We start from the raw sequence: 23,280 nt of genomic DNA on the forward strand, positions 1-23,280 counted from the left end.
GGGGGTTGGCAGCTGGTAATGATGGTGTTGGTGTTGGTGGTGGATCTGCTGGTAGTGGCAAAGGTAAAATAGCACCTAATGCAGGAGGTGTTGAGCCTGCATCATCATATGGCTCCACAAGGCCTCGAAGGCTCCCTTTTCTGGGAGTAGGTAAACCACTTTTAAAGCCGGACCTTCAAGAACAAGTTTTGGCTTACATTGCTGACTCAGCCTCCAGCTCTATCGCCTCCCCTTCTGAAGTTTTAAAAAATAAAAGCACTGAGTCGTCATTGGAGGCTCATGGTCATGAACCACACTTTTCCTTGTGTCCTTCACCCCAACCAAAATTGAAGGATGCGGCAGGCCACACTACAGATTACTCCATGGAGCTGTTTTCACATACCAAGCCAGGGTTATCAAGCCAAATTGGGAATTACCCAGGCCAAGATGAATCTGACATGGAGTGCACTGATGCACAGCCACTGATAGATGATTTTGCTGGTACATTCGCTCAGAGCACTACATTGTCCTCGCAGTGTATTGAGGCCGAATCTGACCCTGATGAAACTCAGGTGCCCCTTCCCGCATACTATACCACCATACACGGTGACACAGAGGAAGGTGCACATGACATTGAAGAGGAGGTGATGGATGACCCAGTTGTTGACCCAGATTGGCATCCATTGGGGGAAGAGGGTGCCGCTGCCAATAGCTCAGAAGAGGAGGAGGAGCATCCGCAGCGGGCATCGACATCACAACAGCTGTTATCTAGCAGGCCCGGAGCAGTCCAAAAACAGGTTACAAAAACCAAAAAAGTTGCAGGACAGCTTGGCCAGACGGTCAAAATAACACAGCGTGCAAGGCCTCAAAATGTCTTCCATAGTAGGAAGAGTGCAGTGTGGCACTTTTTTGAACAAAATCCTAATGATCAGGCAAAGGTTATCTGTAAGAAGTGCGCAAAGACCTTTAGCCGAGGGAAAAATCTGAGAAATTTGAATACCAGTTGCATGCTAAGACATTTAGCCAACATGCACTTGCAAGCATGGACGGACTACCAAACCTCACATACCACATGTGCAATTGCTCCCAAAGAAGGTAGTCAGCAACACTACATTGTTTCCCCCACTGTAAGCCCACCGGTTAGCACACCACCAGCAGCAAACGTTGAGTTGTTGTTGCAAGGGCAAATCAGTCAGGGAATCACACTGTTGTTGCAATGAAAGACTGAATCTAGGCCATCAGAAAGAACACCAACTCCATCACCATCATCAACCCTCTCTCAGTCCACCCTGTCCACCGCTAGTTTGACCATATGCAGCTCTCAAGTCCAGCTCACCCTACCAGAGACTATGAGTAGGACAAGAAAGTACTCATCCTATCATCCGCGTACACTGGGTTTGAACGCCCACATTGCCAAACTAATCTTGTTAGAGATGATGCCCTATCAGTTGGTTGAAAGCACAGCTTTCTGCGAACTCATGGCCTACGCAGTACCACTCTATGACCTACCCAGTCGCCACTTCTTTTCTCGCAAAGTCATCCCAGCCCTCCACCTTCATGTGAAAGACCGCATTGTACATGCACTCAAGCAATCAGTGAGTGGAAAGGTGCACCTCAAAACTGATGCATGGTCCAGTAGGCATGGCCAGGGCCGTAACGTGTCCATCACTGCACACTTGGTTAATGTGGTGGATGCAGGGTCCACAGGCGACAGCGGTGGTGGGACAGTGCTGCCTAGCCCACGGTATAGGAAACAGTTGGCTGTAGGCGTTCGACTCTCCTCCTCCTCCAGAAGCGAAAGCTCGTCCACAGAGCGCAGTCGCACGAGCACTCCATCCACAGCTGCCAGTGTTGCACATGAGGTGTCCCCCTAGTGGAAAGCGTCAGCAGGCTGTGTTGAAGATGATGTGTTTAGGCGACAGACACACCGCGGAGGTACTGGCCGACTACTTTCAGCGACAAACTGAGTCATGGCTGGGCAGTCTACATCTTGAGGCAGGCAAGGTAGTTAGTGATAATGGCCGGAATTTTGTGGCAGCCACAGCCCTTTCAAAACTCAGACACATACATTGCTTGGCTCACACCTTGAACCTGGTGGTGCAGTGCTTCCTCAATAATTATCCGGAGTTAACAGGCCTGCTCCAGAAGGTCCGAAGACTGTGCTCGCACATCCGCCGGTCGCCGGTACACTCCAGTCATATGCAGAAGCTGCAGCGATTGCTCCACCTTCCCAAACACCGCCTAATTATCGACGCTGCATCAAGGTGGAACTCCACCCTGCACATGGTTGAGCAGCTGTGCGAACAAAGGCAGGTCGTAATGCATTTGTGGGAAGATACACCGGCAGGCACTTTGAGGGCAGACATGGAGTTGACAGGTGTGCAGTGGTCGAAGCTGAAAGACCTCTGTAAAGTCCTTCAGTGTTTTGAGGAATGCACATGGCTGGTAAGCGCAGACGACGCCATCATAAGCATGAGCATCCCACTTATGGGTCTGCTCATGCAAACTCTGGCGCACATTAAGGGGCAGACGTCTGCAGCTGAGGATGATGAGGAAGAGGAGGAGGGAAGCCTTGATGACAGTCAGCCATTGTCTGCTCCGGGAACACTCCTGGACGAGGTGGAGGAAGAAGAGGAAGAGGAAGAGGAGGAGGATGATGATGGGGATGATTATTTAGGGGAGGAGGATGCTTCTCGTGGGGCAAGAGAAAATGTTGGCATAGCAAGGTCTGATACAGGGTTTTTGCATGACTGGAGGGATATGGATTTGCCAGAAAGTGCTCCTCCACCCGGCACTCGCAATGCATCATTGACACTGGGAACATTGGCCCACATGTCAGATTATGCCTTGCAGATAATAAAAAGGGACCCCCGCATTGCCAAAATGATGAACGATGATGACTACTGGTTGGCCAGCATCCTGGATCCACGCTATAAAGGCAAATTCCAAAACATCATGCCACAGGAAAACCTTGACATAATATTGGCTAACAAACAAGTAACTCTGGTAAACTGGTTGGCTGAGGCATTCCCAGCACACAGCAGCGGTGATGGTTCTCACACGAGCCGTAGGGGCCAGGGGCAACTTGGAAGAGGTGTTGGTGGTGCACACATCAGAAGTGGCATTGGAGACAGGGGTTTCATGACCATGTTGTGGACTGATTTTTCAAGTCCCGCTCACACGACTGGTAATACTGCATCGATTGAAAGTGACAGGAGACAGCGCTTGTCAACTAAGGTTACAAACTACTTCTCTTCCCATATCGATGTTCTCCCTCACAGGTCATTCCCATTTTACTATTGGGCCGCTAAACTGGTCACCTGGCCTGAATTGGCACAATATGCCTTACAGGAGCTCGCTTGCCCAGCTGCAAGTGTGCTATCGGAAAGAGTCTTCAGTGCTGCTGGATCAATCCTGACAGAAAAAAGGACCTGTCTCTTGACCCAAAATGTGGATGATCTAACCTTCATTAAAATGAACCATGCATGGGTTTCCAAGGATTTTGTCACACCTTACCCTGATGACACATAGGTTGCCAGAAAAATGGCTTTCTTTTGTCCTCCTCTTCCTGGGACCTGACCAATTTCGCCTTTAGCAGCATCTGAATGTCCCACATCAACATATGCCATTTTGTAAACCTCCCTAACTGGGCTGCCTCCTCCACCCATGGCCGGGGTCACCACCTAGCACACGCAACCGGGTGAGTACCGTTGCCCTGGACAGGTTGGTGGGCCGACTCTTGGACGCAGGCACTGGCACATGGTCCCTCATACTGCAATCAAGTGTCTCTGAGGGTGAGGGTACACACCCGCCATCAGACACACAGCCGTTCTATGAGGGGCCCAATGCCAGTACCGACGCCCACGAGTGGGCCCCCTTGCTTGGGCAGTGCCCCAGCATTTGCAATGTTTACCTCTCCCTGCTCCTCCGCTGTGTAGTCTGGGCTGTCAAATCCTTCACTGGGACTGCCACTACAAATTTGGTGAACTGATAGAAGATGATGGTTAAGACGTAGCTATGCCCTGTCCCACTTGCCGGGCTCTAGCTTCAGATGATCAATGGCTTCCATGTCTTATTGACGTCGACTCACAATGAGATGCAGTGGTGGTTTCTCATCAGCTTTCACAGTTTTCCTACCCACAGACGTGTGACATTCCAGTGCACATTTTTAAATGTGCCCTCTCATGCCAATCCAATTGAATCGCCTACGGCCTGTGGCTTCTGTGCTTTGCACTCCAAAGTTACATGACAGATTATGATAGGCAGTGAGCACCATGTTTACATCTCTCCCTGTGATCAAAATTGGATGGATATGAGTAACGGCGATGAGATCAACGGTAGTGCGATACAGCAACACTTTCTTGACAAAGAAAAGTTTTTGCTGTCTGCACACACTAATTAATTGAGGGTCAGCATCGCCTCTGAGAATTGTGACAGAAGTTTTTCCCGTGAATAGTAATTCCTAGATTTCTGCAATCACTAGACTTTATGTCAGTAATTGTATGCATCTTATTTCCTATTGCGGAGAGTCTGGATTGTCTTACTGAGACCGAAATATATATGAAGATTAAAAAATACCACCAAAAGTGTATACTGGTGTACGCTTCAAATCCATTTCCTTTTTTCGACTTTTTAGATTGTTTTCTAATCCATTCTGAGAACACGGAGATTTTAAATGTTTAAACTATGCAATATATACCTGCTATCCAGTGATAATGTACCCTTTCTCAACTTTGTACAATCTGGTCAAATCCATACTGGACCAGAGAACGTCTGAGTCTGCCTCCTGATCTATAGACATATATTTTTAATGTGTGTATGCTATACATACCTGTTATCCAGTGATATGGTAACCTTTATCACCTTTGTCCAATCACATCTAATCCGTACTGGGCCTGAGACCGTCTGAGCCTGCCTCAAGATCTATAGAAATAGGTTTTTAATGTGGAAACAATGGTATACATACCTGTTATCCAGTGATACAGTACCCTTTCTCACCTTTGTCCAATCACGTCTAATCCATACTGGGCCTGAGACCATCTGAGCCTGCCTCCTGATACAGTATATAGACATAGGTTTTTAATGTGTAAACAATGCTACATATATACGTGTTATCCGGTGAAACTGTATCCTTTATCAACTTTCTAGAATCTTGTCGAATCCATACTGGGCCTGAGAACGGCTGCCGGGCTGTTAAGCAAGCTACCGTACCTGTGGTTTGGACACATAATTTTTTGCATTTTTTCAGGAATGCCGGTTAGGCCTAATTCAGGGATTGCAGTTGACCTGCACTTACTGGGAAATCATCGTTTGCGGGGAATAATTGGAATCCCAGATCCCCATCACTAACGTTGTTCAGCGGGTTATCTGCACCTGTAAGCGACAAACGCTGGTCCTTTCAGTGTAGCACGCATGCAGCCCCGGACATGTAAGGCCATGATAGACCTGTTATTGCTCGATCTCGCGTGCCAGAGCCTCGCATATCCCTCAAGTAAGCTTGACGCATACCGCGGGGGCATGCCGGAGTCTCATTCGTTAATGGAATAAAGCTGATAAATCGCTAGCACAACTACAAATGGACATACCACACCACATACAGAATCGACAAAACTTTCAATGTGTGCATCTTTTCTTGAGGTGACATGGTTGTGGTTTCCCGGGTGGAGACCAATTAAGCCACAAGCCCCACTCCTGGTGGTCCCCTTTTGGACATTCCTTTAAGGTTCAGGTTTGCAATCATACTGCCCCTGGAAAGCAAACACTTTGCCTTCATGGACGCTGTTTGGAGGTTCGTGGGAATAACGCTGCCCGATCGCCAGTTGGCATAATTTATGGGTGGGAAGTCCGACGGTATATGATCGTGTTCAATTTCAGAATTTTTTTTTTTGATTGGTATTTTACATTTTTATTCCAGCCTTTCTTGACTTCATAAGGGCATGATAAGCCTATATCTGTGTCTCCTCCACCTCCTCCTTTTACTCCTCCACCTCTTTTCTAAATGTAGTGCCCTTTTTCATATGTTAATTTTTGTCTTCTGAGCATTTTTTCGGCTTTGGGACACCTTTTAAGGTGTTTTGTAATTGTTTTCTATGTGTTTGTACTGTATGTGTTTGTGTTTGCCTGCCATTGTTTTCAATGTGGTTCGACGAACATTTGACGAACTTGCCTCCTGTGCGACGAACCAAAACACTAGCGGGGTGGCTCAACACTACTCCTGATATATAGACGTACATTGTTAATGTTTAAACTATGCTATATATACCTGCTATCTGATGATACTGTACACTTTGTCTACTTTTTATATTCTTGTCTAATCCATACTGAGCCTGTGAGCATCTCTGTGTGACTGATCGAATATATATGGAGATTGACAATTATCCTTTGACTGAATAGAGCTGTACGCTTCTGATAGAGTGCCATATATCTGATGTTATTTTGTGTCTATTTTGTAGTAAATTTTGAAGTTTGGTGGAAGAAGCCGTGGACGTGGGCGTGGGGGGGCCAGCTGGTGCTAATGGTGGTGGTGCATCTGCTGGTAGTGGCAAAAGCACAATAGCAGCTAAGGCAGGAGGTGTTGAGCCTGCGTCATGGTCTGGCTCCAGAATGCCTGGAAGGCTACCTTTTCTGGGAGTAGGTTAACTGCTTTTAAAGCTGGAGCATGAGGAACTAGTTTTGGCTTACATTGCCGAAACAGACTCCAGCAAATATGCCCTCCTATTCTGAAGTTTCAAAAAATGCAAGCACTGAGTCGTCAAGTGCTGGCTCCTGGTCAGGAAGAACCCCTTTCCTTGTGTCCTGCACCCCCATCCAAAGTGAATGATGCAGCAGGCCACACTTCACATTAGTCCATGTAGCTCTTTCTATCATACCATGCATGGGTTATCAAGTCAAATCGTGAATTCCCCAGTCCAAGATGAATCTGACATGGAGTGTGGGTGGCCAGCCAGAGCAGTGGGGTTAATCGGTACTGGGCCGGTGTCTCACAGGGATGTGTCACAGTGGTGGTGACCCGTTCCGTGGCCCTGGGCGTCCATGCAAAGGGGTGAATTACGTTAATAGGTGAATGATACGTGACGCCACCTGTGGTTTCTGATTAGATTGACCAGCGCTGTAGTGTCGCTTCTCTGGGACAGATGTTGTGGTGTAGCTAAGATGTAGAAGTCCTGCACAGGTAGGGCCGTAGTCGCAGGACAGATGAAAGAGTTGGTAGATGGTGTGCAGCGCAGGATGTAGCAGAGCCGTGTGCCAGGCGCAGGAGAATGATGACAGACACAGTTGTGCAGTTCCTTTACCTGTACTTGGTAAGTGCCGTCCAGGACCCAGAGTACAGATGGAGAAGGAGTTGGTCAGCCTGGAAGCCAATTTGAAATTCTCTCTCTGCAGATAGGTAGTGTGGTCTCCGTTCTAGCGCTTTTCTGAGGTACTCGCAGTGCTGAGTTCAATGATGTTCCCCCTGTTGACTCTCTTTTGGAACTTTCTCGTATGGAAGGCAGCCGTAGCCTTTTCCTTCTGGCTCCCACATGCCGCTGCTGGGGCCTCTGAGCCTTAGTTGGGTACAGAGCATTTACAACTGCTACTTCGGCTGCAGGAACGTCAGTGTCCCTACAAACTCGGAGACCGGAATCCGGGCCATGCGCTCCAGCTAGGAGTGAACCTTAACTCTGCTCATCTTCCAGCTCCCCTTCTCACGTCCACACACTTCCCCTTCCCTTCACAGACTGCCCTAACTTACCTCCTCCCAACCACAGAGAGCAGCTCCTCAGCAGTCAGGTTCAGAGGTCTCCCTGCTGGCCTGGAGTGGGAAATGTGTTGTGTGTTGGTTTAACTGCTAGAGAGATCCTTCGTTGCTCCCAAGCATGACATCACACTCCCTAGGAGGAAGGTAATGCCACTGTGGCGACCGTACTCCTGGGGGCGCCACAAGTGCACTGATGCCCAGCCACTGCTAGATGATTCTGCTAGTACATTGACCCAGACCACTACATTCCCCTCACCCTCTACACAGCCAGAATCTGACCCTGATGAAACTCAGGTTACCCTTCCCATATGCTGTACCACCTTACAAGGTGACAAAGAGGATGGTGCAGATGAAAGTGCAGGTTCGGCCCACCTGCCGTCAGACACACCGTCATACTATGAGGGACCCTGTGCCAGTGCCATCGCCAATGAGTGGGCCCCCCCTGCTTGCTCCGGATCACAGCACTGGCAAAGTTGAAATACTTACCTCTCCCTGCTCCACCGCCATGACGTCTTCCGCGTTTCCTGACAGTGATATTCTGATCAGAGAGCGCAATGACATCACGTCTGTACGCCCAGACTAGTACAGGGATTCCCTAGCTAGGAGACTAATTTGAGGAGACTTATTTAATTGTTTTCAATGTTGGGACAGCAATTTTTGGGGAGCACTATACTCTGGAGAATGCTATATGGGGCCCACCATACAATGGAGTATTCCAAAGGTGGACATCAGACACTGGAGCAGCATTTTCAGGGCCCATTATACACTAGAGCATTAGAAATGGGGCCCATTATATATGGAGCATTATTTGGGCCCATAACACAGTGCAGCTTCATCCATGGGGAACAACATATACTGTAGCATTATGTGGAGCTCATCATATACTGTTTCAAACATTTTATGGGACCAATGATTCTGCATGGAGAAATACTATATATGGGCCTCATTACTCTGTATAGCGCACTATGCGTTGGCCGCAATACTGTATGGAGTAATATACTGTCCGTTTTTGGAGCTTTAGGAGAAGTTAAAATGGATATCAGTCATGAGATGTAAAAAGTGAAGTATTTTTCATTTTACTATACTGCTATTTCTCTGCCGTATCGGAGCATCATGAGTTGTGCTATGTGTTAAAGGGGCGCTCTTTGGCCCAGTGCACATGAAAACCTGGAGCCAGCCCTACCCCCCCACAAATTTAGCCAAATAACCCCCATTTTTCAGTGCGTAACTAGTATTATGAAGTAAATTAAGGTTGAAATGCTTCAGTAATAAGAATTGATGTTTTTGGCATTCAAAAGGGCACTGTAGGTGTGTTTCCTGTCCTCCATTCCCTGCCGACTTTGCTTCCCCATTGACTTGCATTGGGTTTCGTGTTTCAGTTGGACTTCGACTTTTCACAAAAATTGGCTGATTTTGTTCGACCCTATTTTTGCGAAAGTCGGGATTCATGAAACCCGACTCGACCCGAAAAAAGGCAAAGTCGCTCATCTCTAGTGAGGACAGAACAGCCCCCTTCCTCCTCTTATCCTCAGCAGCTATTACCTTTTATACTTTCTTTTAGGTGGTGTACAACTCTCCGGATTTTTGTGGCTCACAAGTTCTACCCTTTGCAAGCCTCTTATAGAAACAAAGAGACTGAAAATGAGTCAGACTACCTCCCAGCATCATATCATCACAGGTCCTTCAGCAATTAGCTCACAGTGTATACTGTCCTCCGTACTCTCTTCACAGCTCATTACTGTGTTCAGAAGAACCTGAGATGATGTCATGGCCGTGTCACTCCCTCCCAAAATCATATGAGATCATCACATGGCATTATCCACCCCCCGGGACCTCCACCCTGACTACAAATAAAGTAACTTGAGACACAAACACTGCTGAGTACATGATAAAAATAGCAGAGGCCTTAAAGATCCGCATTCCATACAGGTGTGGTTTTCACCAAAAAAGCATTGTTACACCAAAATGCCTATCAAAAAAATTATATGAACAACTGGATATTACCAACAACGACATACTTGAGAAATACCCAGAGTTTCAAAATTCTAACTAAAGTAATTTTGCAGATAATAGCAAAAAAAGTAAGCACCGGGGCCTAAGAGGCCGCCTGTCAGGAACACCGCACTGCACTTTCTCACTGAGCCAGTGCGCATGTCCTGAGTACAAAGACTGTGCACAAAGATACCTGCGGAGTGGGCAACAGTGGTGACAATGCATGCTCCAGGACCTGAAGCATGTGACTGCTGGGGGCATGGCCTAAGCTCCACAGAGCTAGGAGCTGCAGGGAAACTCCTAGAAAGGTAACTACAGGACAATGTTACCAAGGGGCATAGACAGAGACAGAAATCAGATCAAGCCGAGGTCAAAGCATGAGATAGCAATACAGTACCAAAGGATTAGACAGAATGGATAGTCAGGACGTAGCAATAGATCAGAAAACCAGAACGGGCTTTAGATGGTACAATAGGGGTAAACTGTAATGGAGTAACAATAGCCAAGCCAGGAGGTCAGAATCAGAAAAGACAATGGTACCAAAATGAGAGATGGAGTACAGAGTGAAGGAACAAGCCGGGTCTTACACGGGAAGCAAACAAACAATGCCGAGTACACGCACACCAGGGGTCAGACACACCAGAACAGCAGTATAACTGACAGAGAATGCTAGTTTGGAGTGAGTATAAATACCACTCCCAGATCCAAAGTGAGGCTGGCAAAAGTTAACCCTGTGAGGACAGGACATTAACCATGTCCTAACCATGACAGTACTCCCCTCTTAATGGTGGGCCACTGGACCCCCAAGTTTCTCAGGGTACCTGGCATGAAAAGCCTGCACCAGTCGATCAGCGTGCACCAAACTGGCCGGAACCCACGACCGATCCTCAACAGAATATCCCTTCCAATGGATAAGGTAATGAAGTCTCCGGCTCACCCACCGCGAATCAATGTTGCGCCCTACCTCGTACTCCAGTTGACCCTCTACCAACACTGGTGGACTCACAGATGAGGGATCTTCTCTAACTGTCCCCACAGGTTTTAATAGGGACCTGTGGAAGATGTTAGAGATTTTGAAGGAGGTGGGCAACTGTAATCTGTATGCCACCGGGTTGATCACCTCTACAATCTTGTATGGGCCAATAAATTTGGGGCCCAACTTCACAGAGGGTATTTTAAGTTTGATGTTACGGGTGGACAACCAGACTTTTTCCCCATGAACTTGTTTTTTTATAATTATTTGAGGTCTGAAAGCACTGCTTGTTTTTTTTAATTTTGACCATTTTTCTTTCTTGTCAGTAAAAAAAATACAAAATGTATTGCTTGGAAATTTGGAGACATGTTGTCAGAGGTTTATAGACTAAAAGAACAATTTACATTTTACTCAAAAATATACCTAAAAGAGAAAAATCAGACAAACTGAACACTTGAAAATGGTCTCTTAATTTTTGCCAGAGCTGTATATGCATGACAAAATACGTAATGTCAGTCAGTTTGAACAGGTATAAAAGAATCGAAATATTGTGCAGTTATTGTACACCGACAGTTCTAATCACCAGGTACATAATCAACATGGTATGACTGCACAGAGAGGATCAATCATGTATTTACACTAGTCAACACTACCACATACATAGACAGGAGAGCTTTTTGCTTAACCCCTCAATGACAGCCAATACGTCTTTTTACTGACCTAACATATAAGAGAATAGCATCCCCATACAGGTGACAATCCAGCAGCTGTCAACTTCACACTGTAGCTGACAACTTGTTGTATCACAAACAATCAGTGTTGTCACCGTCCATATCTGTTTAACCCCTTAGTTGCTACTGTCAAAAGTGACTGCATCAAATAAATGGTTAATAGATTGTGAGGGCTTGCACTTTAATCTAATTGACACTCAGAGATCATGATTGTGTGATCCTGATGTTTGCCATAGCATCTCATGGCCAAATAGCGGCCTTAGAGTCTCCCTGCTATAGTGGTCAGTTCAGACATTAGCGACATTTAGGTGGTAAACAAACACTTTTTCATTCCTTCCATACCAATTTGCATTAATTCCTGAAAATCATCTGAAGGGTTAATAGACTATCAGACAGAAGTTTTCAATATGTCAGGGGGTGCAGTTTTTAAAATGGTATCATGTTTGGGGTTTTCCAATATATAGCACCCCCAAAGTCATTTCAAACCTGGATAGGTCCCTCAAAAAAATAAATTTTGTAAATTTCCTTGAAAGAATGAAAAATTACTGCTACTGTACATTTTTAAACCTTTTTAAGGGCTGACAAAATAAACTAGGGTTTTAAAAATGGTTCTGATGTAAAGCAGACATGTAGGAAATGTTATTTATTAATGTTTTTCTGTGGTATGACTATCTGGATTAAAGGGATAATTATTCAACGTTTGAAAAATGCAATTTTTTTATATTTTTGTCAAGTTTCTAATATTTTATATAAATAAACACAAAATGTATCAATCTAAATTTACCATTATCATAAATCATAATGTGCCATGAAAAAACAATCTCAAAATTACTGGGATTTGTTGAAGCATGCCAGAGTTATCACCACATAAAATGACACTGGTCAGAATTTAAAAAATTGGCCCCGTCACTAAGGGGTTAAACAAGGAATATGCCTCTCTCCAAATGGATGATGTGATAGCCTGCAATGTTTAGGTGCATGGGTAGAGAAATTACAGTTCCACTGGTAGAACTGTATTTGCGCTTGGAACACCACAAAGCCTAAAACGTTTTGGAAGAATGTTCTCTGGTCAGATGAGACAAAAGTAGAGCTTTTTGGGCAAACGCATCAACATAAAGTTTACAGGAGAAAAAAGAGGCATTCAAAGAAAAAAACACAGTCCCTACAGTCAAACATGGCAGAGGTTCCCTGATGATTTGGGGTTGCTTTGCTGCCTCTGGCACTGGACTGCTTGACCGTGTGCATGGCATTATGAAGTCTGAAGACTACCAACAAATTTTGCAGCATAATATAGGGCCCAGTGTGAGAAAGCTGGGTCTCCCTCAGAGGTTATGGGTCTTCCAGCAGGACAATAACCCAAAACACACTTCAAAAAGCACTAGAAAATGGTTTGAGAGACAGCACTGGAGACTTCTAAGGTGGCCAGCAATGAGTCCAGACCAGAATCCCATAAACACCTGTGGAGTGATCTAAAAATGGCAGTTTGGAGAAGGCACCCTTCAAATATCAGGGACCTGGAGCAGTTTGCCAAAGAAGAATGGTCTAAAATTCCAGCAGAGCATTGTAAGAAACTCATTGATGGTTACCGGAAACGGTTGGTCGCAGTTATTTTGGCTAAAGGTTGTGCAACCAAGTATTAGGCTGAGGGTGCCAATACTTTTGTCTGGCCCATTTTTGGAGTTATGTGTGAAATGATCAATGTTTTGCTTTTTGCTTCATTCTGTTTTGTGTTTTTTCATTTAAGACAAATTAAATGAAGATAATAATGCCAAAGAATTTGTGTTTGCAATCATTTTCATGAAGAAACTGAGTATTATCTGACAGAATTGCAGGGGTGTCAATACTTTTGGCCACAACTGTAGGGTGATTTCTCTGTCAATCCCATAGACAATTAATAGAATACAGGGCAAGCATGTGCCCCTCTTCTCTATTCGGGAGCCTCCTTGTCATGGTTCCAGAGCCCTGACGTTAGTTCCCAGCAGTCAGACTCCCAGGAAGTTATCCTTTATACTACGGATAGGTTATAATTGCTATTTTTTATATAATGCTTTAAGAATACTATGAACTGCTTATAAACATACTGTTACTGTATATTGCTCTTTCCTTTTCAGTGGTGTTTTCTACCTGTAAATGTTTGTGATCATCTTTGAACTGCTGGTCAATCTAATGCTCTTAATTTCGTCTCAGTATAATTGTCTTTTGTCTCCTACGTAAAGGATTATAATCCTGCAGTAATTGGTTCATGCCTTTGCTGCATTTTATCTAGAACTTGTTTACTGTAATATAGTAAAAAGTGCAACAAAAAAGGCAACTAAATCCTGACACTTTTATATTGCCTGAGAGAGATAAAATCCCAAGCCATTTCACAGTTTAAATGGATTCATGCCTATAAAGTTTGCTCCTAACAAAAGTAGCAGCTGGAAAATACTTTTTTATAGAGCAAATAAATTATTTATAGCACATAAGATGCACATACTTGCACACATGTATGTAAACACACACAAATATATAATAGAGGACCTTTGCCATCTGATTTGTAAAATCAATTTGATGAGGAATGGGAAAATGTAAGGTAGTTTAGTGCAATATTGCAAATATTACATTTTATGATAGAGATTACTAATATTTAGCTCAGAAAGGGCAACTGTGCACATGACAATTCCGATAGCATTGTAAAGTTTGGTTAAATATGTGCTTATGATTGTCCTGTCCCTCATTCAATATCCTTATCTTAATTGTTATGAGACAACTCTAGCCATCAGGGATAGTTTGCAAACTAAACTGAATAAAGCTAATTCCTAATGACTTTCTGACCAATCATGTCGTTATTGGTCATGTTGAAACTGGAAGATGATACATATCTGTTTTGTTATACTGTCGTCTCCTGAACCCCTGAAAATCTGCTAAGATATTGTTGCAAATAATAATGCAAGTAGATTGCTTTCCTATAGATCTGGACACATGTAAACTTGACAACTTGATATTATCTAATATAGTTATCATCATGTGGCTCAAAACAGGATTCGGTCATATACAGCCATATGTTAAAGTTTGGGCACCCCTATTAATGTTAACCTTTTTTCTTTATAACAATTTTGGTTTTTGCAACAGCTATTTCAGTTTCATATGTCTAATAACTGATGGACTCAGTTATATTTCGGGATTCAAATGAGGTTTATTGTACAAACAGAAAATGTGCAATCTGCATTTTAACAAAATTTGACCGGTGCAAAAGTATGGGCACCTCAACATAAAAGTGACATTAATATTTCGTAGAGCCTCCTTTTGCAAAAATAACAGCCTCTAGTCGCTTCCTGTAGCTATTAATGAGTTCCTGGATGAAGGTATTTGTGAACATTCCTGTTTACAAAACAATTCCAGTTCAGTTAAGTTTGATGGTCGCCGAGCATGGACAGCCCGCTTCAAATCATCCCACAGATCGTCAATGATATTCAGGTCTGGGGACTGGGATGGCCATTCCAGAACATTGTAATTGTTCCTCTGCATGAATGTCTGAGTAGATTTGGAGCGGTGTTTTGGATCATTGTCTTGCTGAAATATCCATCCCCTGCGTAACTTCAACTTCGTCACTGATTCTTGCACATTATTGTCAGGAATCTGCTAATACTGAGTTGAATCCCGGTGCCGGCATTGGCCACACAGCCCCAAAGCATAATGGAACCTCCACCAAATTTTACTGTGGGTAGCAAGTGTTTTTCTTGGAATGCTGTGTTTTTTAGCCTCCATGCATAACGCCTTTTTGTATGACCAAACAACTCAATCTTTGTTTCATCAGTCCACAGGACCTTCTTCCAAAATGTAACTGGCTTGTCCAAATGTGCGTTTGCATACCTCAGGCGACTCTGTTTGTGGCGTGCTTGCAGAAACGGCTTCTTTCGCATCACTCTCCCATACAGCTTCTCCTTGTGCAAAGTGCGCTGTATTGTTGACCGATGCACAGTGACACCATCTGCAGCAAGATGATGCTGCATGTCTTTGGAAGTGGTCTGTGGATTGTCCTTGACTGCTCTCACCATTCTTCTTCTCTGCCTTTCTGATATTTTTCTTGGCCTGCCACTTCTGGGCTTAACAAAAACTGTACCTGTGTTCTTCCATTTCCTTACTATGTTCCTCACAGTGGAAACTGACAGGTTAAATCTCTGAGACAACTTTTTGTATCCTTCCCCTGAAAAGCTATGTTGAATAATCTTTGTTTTCAGATCATTTGAGAGTTGTTTTGAGGAGCCCATGATGCCACTCTCCATAAGAGAATCAAATAGGAGAACTACTTGCAAGTGGCCACCTTAAATACCTTTTCTCATGATTTGATACACCTGGCTATGAAGTTCAAAGCTCAATGAGGTTACAGAACCAATTTAGTGCTTCAGGAAGTCAGTAAAAAGTAGTTAGGAGTGTTCAAATCAAGAAAATGATAAGGGTGCCCATACTTTTGCACCGATTAAATTTTGTTTAAATGCAGATTGCACATTTACTGTTAGTACAATAAACCTCATTTGAATCCAGAAATATAACTGAGTCCATCAGTTATTAGATATATGAAACTGAAATAGCTGTTGCAAAAACCAAAATTGTTATAAAGAAAAAAGGTTAACATTAATAGGGGTGCCCAAACTTTAACATATGACTGTATATGTCATATCAGCTGGTTTCACTTGTCTAATTTTTTTTTTTTCACGTGACAATGGCTTTTGAATGGATTTAGGGTACTTTGAGGGTGCTGAATTATTCAAAAGTCCCATTACTTTTGCTGAATTGGTTCTAGCTTTTGAGATAATGAAAATAATGCATTCCACCAATGCGACTTGTGTGTGATAATAAATGCAATAGCTTTTGGTCTGTCTTTTGACTCTAAAACTTAGGTAATTAACTATCCCATAGTTATTTTGTATTTCAATTTGTAGTCTTACAGAACTATAAAAGTTTATTTTTGAAGCCAGAATTCTACTGTCATTAATTTAATAACTATTAAATATCTCAGAAACTAGAGCCAATCTGGCAAAACTGAATTCTTATTCTTAAACACCACCGTAAACTTAATATAAAACCATACAGACATCATTGGCACCAAAATAACTGCATACAATACCAGTTTTTTAAATTTAATCATAGGATCAGAATGTTCAAAACTACCAAAAATGAAAATTTAGACGTCCATGTTATTAAGTATAAAAGCAAGAAGACTTTTTGGGATTTCTCCCTCGTAGGTCTTGTAGATTAAAGTAATTGGCAATTATGATTTCATTGTTTGTTTCTGATATGTGAAAAACTTTAATTTTTTTTTCAGTATGGTGATTCGATTTTTCGTCCTTGTATGAAGAAAAACATTTCTTAGGTTCTCCTACCCATTAATGATGACATCCATCTGCTATCCACTTTTTTCATTGAGCCATTGACTGGTCTTCAAGATGATTAAATGAAGAACATGTGAAAAGACTCATTGATTTTAATGGCTCTGTGATTTATCCATACAAATAACAGATTGTATACATGCCAATAAACTGATTGGAGATAATGCCCTGGAAAGCAGCAAATAACTAGAGATGATCATAATGGGCAATGGAGGAGGCTATCATTGCGCGTTTAAATATTGAGGCTGGCCTTGGAGAGCAAATTTTTGCTTGTAGGAATTAGAGGTCAGAATTCATAGCTTATTTCACCTAGGGATAAAATATACTCGTACATAGTCTGAGTTTAGCTTTAAATGCTCAAAAAGATAACAAAATAGTTGTGCTGGTCTTAGTCTCAGAATACTGATTCAATCGCTATATAGGGAATGGACATACAGTAGATCTCATCTTTTCTCCTCCAATCATTCTTTCAGATGTTCCAAATAATTTTAAGTTCATTAGAGAAAATTACTGTACTCAATCCTCTACAGATCATGCCCTCTACTTCCTATAAAATTATTTACTCTGATGAAGCCCCCATAAGACTGATTGGGACATCTGAAAGAATGATTGACCAGGAGAAGAAAAGATTAGTGCTACCATGAGTACTGTGGGGTTTCTTTTCATCCAAGGGAGTGGGCTCACTCACAATTTTGACTAAGAAAACTGCAATGAGTAAAAAATGGTATCTAGCTATGCTTCAAAAGCAACTTCTGCCAGCAATCCAGGAGCAGTCTTGTGATTGACATAGCTTTTTCCCTAAGGATGGAGCACCATATTACAAGGCAGAAGTGATAACCAAGTGGATGAATGAAAATAAAATCTTAAATTTGGTGTGCTTGGTAAGGAAACTCCTCAGATTGTAATTGTATTGAGATCCTGTAGTTAATCTTCTGAAAGCAGATGGACAAACAAAAACACAGAAATTGTGATAAACCATGCACTAATTAGGCAATAATAGGTTGTCTTCCGTGACTATATGGTCCATAAGTGGACATTGAGCTGCCAGGGCAGATTGCTGTCTTGAAAAATAAGGATCAACACTGTGAATATTGAGTATTTTCAAAAGTTTATAAAATTCTTAACATTGTATTTTATCAATCATAGAAATATCTGATTAAAATATCTACAAATACTGAAGCAGCATACTTTGTGAAAACTAAATTTAATGTCAGCCTCAAACTTTTGGCCTTGACTACCTAGCTTGTTGTCTTCCATCTTACTTTTTAAAGGCACATGGCCAGTTTTGTTTTTGTCTAAAGGGAATCTGTCACCCCATCAGCTGCCGGCACCACCATCCAGGGCTTATCTACAGCATTCTGTAATGCTGTAGATAAGCCCCTGATGTAACCTGAAAGAGAAGAAAAACTAGTTAGATTATACTCACCCAGGGCGGTCCGGGTCCGGTTTTGGTCCGATGAGTGTCGCAGTCCGGTCTGGCACCTCCCATCTTGTAGCGATGACATCCCCTTCTTTGCTTCCCATCGCGGTTCCTTTTAAAAACATGTCACATTTCAGCTTTTTCACACCTGCATACAGCATACAATTTAACACTTTTTATGTGTACAATGTACACCCCACAACTAGCTGCTGTCACTTTCATTTCTAGTCTGGAGCCTAAGTGTGATTACTTTGCAAAATAGCAATTTAGGGTTATACAACTTATGGGCATATTTTTGATGACAGAGGGATAGTGAAATTAAAACAGAATTAATATATCAATTCAAATCAGAAAAAAAGGATTTGCTTTACTAGTTGCATTTAGCAACCATGGGTGCCACAACAAAACTGACAGCTGTTGCAACAAATCACTTTATGATCATGTACAGTAACTATATAATTATCTGGTATTTTGGGGTTAAGCAATTTTTAATAAGGGGGATAGATTTTAAAACAAAAATATTTCTCAACCTAAAAATAAAGACAGTTTTAAAGAAAAACTGTACAGTTGCACACGTTTTACTTTTTGCATACCCAATTTTTCCCCTGTATAACCCTGTAATTTTCTGTTATTTTGTTTTGTTTTTTTCTCCCCTTTTTCCAAGAGACATTTTTTTTAATTTTTCTGTCAATATAGCAATGGGAAGGTTTGTTTTTTGATAGACAAGCTATTGTTTTTAATTACATCATTAATTTATCATGTCATGCACTGGAAAGTGAGAAATAAGATTCCATCTGCATTGAAATTGCAAAACAAATGCAATTATACAATTGTTTTTTGGGGATTTTTATTTACAATATTACATATACTGTATGGTAAAACTGACCCGGCTATATGATTCTCAGGGTCAGTACGACTAATGCATGGATAATAAATTTATATAAATAAATTGATATTATTATTTTTTATTTAAGTGGTAAAAAAAAACACAATTCCCCACGCTCCTCATTTTTTCAGAATCGCCAGTGACCATTAATAAAAGTGTAAAATTTCAGTTTAGTTTTTAATTTTCACACCAATGTGATTTCTTGCAAATGGAATACATAGTATCAGTGTTGGAGTGTGTACCGTTATGTAATATTTACATCAGCGATGTCAAGCATTAAATGATCAAAAATATAGTTGAAAACAGAAGTTTGCATAAACTATATAAAAAGACTTGTATGAATGTTTTTCTCAATATCTGACATGAAATCAGAATAAACCTTTCCCGTTTTAGTTCAATTAGGATTATCATACTTATTAATATTTGTCAAATGCCAGAATAATGAGAGAGAATATTTTAAGGCATTTTTATTACTTACTGAAAAGCCAAAAGTTTACATACATTTCATTAGGACCCGTCGAAGCGCTTGGATAGCGCGAAACGATCGTTGTCAGCTCCCTCTGCATTCCTGATGTCACTCCCCCGGCCCGACATGTGTAACATGTGCCAATAAATCAAGCAATATCTTCACCATCTCGTTAAGTGCGACCTCATCTCTACTTGGATATACAGAGCATTGTGAATTCTCATGTCTAGCACCCGAAGCTGCCAGTTGTCAGTGCTCCAAATGCCGCACACCAGCTGAGGATATACGGTAATAGCGGTGCCGTCTGCGTTTTTTCTTTCATTTTATCCATACATTTCATTAGTATTTGGTACCATTGCCCTTAAACTGAATTACTAATGTTTGAGATATCCTTCCACAACCTTCTCACAATAGTTGGTTGGAATTTGGGCCCATTCCTCCTGACAAAACTGGTGTAACTGACCCAGGTTTGTAGGTCGCCTTGCTCGTGCCTGCCTTTCCAGCTTTGCCCATAAATTTTCAATAGCACTAAGATCAGGGCTTTGTGATGGCCACTCCAAAACATTGACTTTGTTATCCTTAAGCCACCTCATCAGTATGCTTTGTGTCATTATCCATTTGGAAGAACTATTTCCGCCAAAGCTTTAACTTCCTGGCTGATGTCTTGAGATGTTGCTTCAATATTGCCACATAATCTTCTTTTCTCATGATGACATCTATGTTGTGAATAGCACCAGTCCCTCCTGCAGCAAAAAAAACCCACAGCATGTTACTGCCACCCCCGTGTTTCACATTTGGAAAGATTTTCTTAGGATCTCTAGCTTCTACCTTTTTCCTCCAAATGTAGCGATGGTCATTATGCCCAAAAGTTCAGTTTAGTTTCATTAGACCACAGAACATGTCTCCAAAAATTAAGGTCTTTATTCCTGTGTGCATTTTCAAACACTGATCTGGCTTTTTTATGTTTCTTTTGGAGTAATGGCTTCTTCCTGATAGAGTGGCCTTTCAGCCCATGTTGCTACAGTACTTTTTTCACTGTGGATATTGGCACAATCTTACTAGCTTCTGCCATCATCTTCACAAGGTTTCTTGCTTTTGTCCTTGGCTTGATATGCACATGTCAGACCAAAGCACTTTCATCTCTGGTACACAGAACCCGTCTCCCTCCTGAGGGGTGTGATGGCTCAAAATTCAGTTCTTGTTTGTACTTTCCTATAATTGCTTGTACAGTTGAATGAGGCACCTTCAGGTATCTTGAAATTGTACCCAAGGATGAGCCAGACATGTGCAAGTCCAAATTCTCTTTCTGATATCTTGGCTGATTTCTAGAGACTTTCCCATGATGCTACACAAAGGAGCAGTGTGTTTCAGGTGTACATTAAAATACATCCACAAGTGTGTCTAATTAACTCAGATGTTGCCAAGAAGCTTCCAAACACATGACATCATCTTATGGTTAGTAATCTTAATTTATGTAAACTTTTGACTTTGCAGTAATAAAAATGCCTTAAACCATTCTCTCTCTTTCATTATTCTGGCATTTTTAAAATATTAATAATTATGGTAATCCTAGTTGAACTAAAATGGGAAAGGTTTATTCTTATTTCAAGTTAGATATTTAGAAAAAAATGCATATGTGTCTTTTTATATAGTGTATGTAAACTTCTGGTTTCAACTGTAAAAGTAAAGCATTTATACAAAGAAGATGCTAATTTTACTATGCTGAATCGCTAGTTGCAAGTACAAATTATTAGTCATGAGCATAAAGCAATTACAGACAGTTCTGACGACATCATCTTTTCAACATGAATAACATTAATGACTCATTCGCCATAAACAAGTCATCCATATTGAAAATCCAAGGCACATTTTATAACTTTTCTCTATGGCAATTTAAAAGTTGAATACCTTACTGAGAAAAATTCACATCAGAATGTAGCCTAATTTGTGTTATTTAGTGTGGTATTGTGTAGAAAATATTTCTCATTCAATTGAATCTTGATTACAAATTAATTGGTCCATTGATTTCTGAAAGAATAGCAATGACCCTGCTGTGTATTACAAAGGGATGTAGCAAACCACAGACATTCATTTCATGTTACCCAAAAAAAATTGCAATGCTTTAAACTTATGTGAAATATCTCTTTGACTTTGAATTTACAAGATGCATTTTAAAAACTAAAAGTTCTTAGAAAACACTTTATTTTTAATATAATTGCCAATTATATAACAGCAGGTTTAAACACAACTAGCAAATAAATAGATCCATATATAAAGTATATATATATATATATATACTGTATGTTAGGATTGGCAGAACTCACCAAATGTAAATTATAATGAGGTGTGTTCGCAACCCCGGGTCCACCATGCGTTGGTGACGAAACTGCAGCTAGAGGACAATGGCGGAGCATAGCCATGAGTAAGCACCATAAACACATCAAGTTAAACATCACTCGGTGTGAACAGGGTGCAAAGCAACTGACTCTGTTACGCCACAGAGCAGTGCAGAAACTGAGAGCACTCTAAAAAATGCCCTGTTAAATATCACAGGAGCATAGAGGAATTGATGCTAATGGGGTCCCTGTAACTCACTCCACACTTTGCTGGTGATTGGACCTGCACTGACACACACAGTGGCTTATGAGCCTGTGCCTGAGGACGCCCGGTGCAGCCGCTAAGTTCAAGCGGGAGTTCCCACCCTACACTGCCTGCCTAGAAACACACTCACAATGCTATTAGCTGCACACGTGCACACAGGGTGGTAGCTGTCCCACCTACACACACACAGCAAATAAACATGATACTAGCACACAGGCATACACCATAGAGAGCCTTTTATACCTTTAGCTCAAGTCTAGGCAGACAGGACCTTGCCTGTGGACCAATCAGAAGTTGCCATCTCACCAGAGCAGCTGACATCCAAGCACCAATGAAAAGGCGCCACATCATGGACATGCTCAGTAGGGTGATATCTTGGGAGTCTCCAGAGCACAACGCAGCCAGCAGTCACCATACGCTTAGCTAGAGAGCCAGCAGCAACTACACATGCAGCATGAGCTTGGGCAAGGTGCTGGGTCTGGAGTCTGTCCTGAGCAGTCATCCCTCTGGCTGAGCCTGAATGGAAGACTGCTGCACCTAAAAAGGCTTGGGATCTATCCCATGCAGTGGGAGAATCCTGGAGCCAAATATATATATATATATATATATATATATATATGCATCGATCATCTACAGATTTAATAGGTGAAAAAAAAATCACATACAGTGAGTGAAATAAGGATTGAACACGTCACCAATTTTCGAAGTCAATATATTTCTGAATGTGCTGTTGACATTGAATTCTTGACAGATGTCGATAACAACCCATCCAATCCACCCAGGAAAGAAATCACACCATAGATGTCCATAAATTAAGTTAAGTATAATAATGAGAGATGACACACGTAAAGTATTGCACACACTAACTGAAATTTATTTAGTACTTCATACAAAAGTCATTGTTGGTGATGAAAGCTTCAAGACACTTCTCGCATGGATAAACTGGTTGCATGCATTGCTCAGGTGTGATTTAGGTCCATGTTTACACAGAAACAAATCCTGAAGGTTCTGTGAGCTTCTTTTATGAACCCTGAGCTTTAGTTCCTTTCATTAACTTTCTATGGGATTCAGGTCAGGTGATTGCTTGGGCTAGCTTAGCAGCTAAATTTTCCTTCTTTAAAACCA

General features: G+C 41.9%; 1 protein-coding gene across 1 annotated transcript in view; it reads left to right on the plus strand.

The window, feature by feature from the left end:
- IL1RAPL1 (interleukin 1 receptor accessory protein like 1) overlaps positions 1-23,280 on the plus strand; it is a 2,193,655-nt gene that overhangs the window by 1,330,653 nt on the left and 839,722 nt on the right. The window lies entirely within an intron of this gene.

Source organism: Dendrobates tinctorius, unplaced genomic scaffold (assembly GCF_039654945.1).
Source record: "Dendrobates tinctorius isolate UK_male_01 unplaced genomic scaffold, ASM3965494v1 ptg000016l, whole genome shotgun sequence".
Lineage (NCBI taxonomy): Eukaryota > Metazoa > Chordata > Amphibia > Anura > Dendrobatidae > Dendrobates > Dendrobates tinctorius.